Source organism: Chinchilla lanigera, unplaced genomic scaffold (assembly GCF_000276665.1).
Source record: "Chinchilla lanigera isolate Chin_1 unplaced genomic scaffold, ChiLan1.0 scaffold00003, whole genome shotgun sequence".
Taxonomy (NCBI): Eukaryota; Metazoa; Chordata; class Mammalia; order Rodentia; family Chinchillidae; genus Chinchilla; species Chinchilla lanigera.
In genome coordinates, this window is record NW_004955404.1 from 27149184 (window position 1) to 27149758 (window position 575).

Sequence of the window (575 nt, forward strand, 5' to 3'; positions counted from 1 at the left end):
TCCCACTTAAAAAAAGAAGTAATGAAAATTCTGGTCTTACGTTCTGGGGGTACTAACTGAACTTTACTGTTTTGTAGTTTCCATTTCTATGCTTCCTCCTCTTCGAGTAAGATTTTGGAATGGGAAATTCACTGTTGTTTTGCTTCTTGAACACTTTTCCAAGTATCATTTCAGTGCCTGGTCTCTGGATTTCTAACTGCCTACCCCTGCACTTTGTTGCCTGACGCTATCTTCACCTCCCAGAGCCTTGTATTCTGAAAAGACCTCCCCACCTGGTGGAAGGATTCCTGGAGCAATGACTGAAAGAAATCTGCTTTCCTTACTGTGAGAGTATTTCTAAAGTATACCCAAATTTTCTCAATGAAAACAAGATGTAGCTATTTGCTGTAGCATTGTTCTTGATAGTGAATTAGTTACTGGTTACCTTGTCCCTTTCATTTTCCAATTCCTTATTGATATTTTCTGAAATGTTTGTAATGACAACTGTTCAGAGTCTGAAATAGGAGAATCCCAAAACTGAGGTCAGTCTGGACAGTTCACAAATACCTTGTCTCAGAATAAAATTTTAAAAGGGG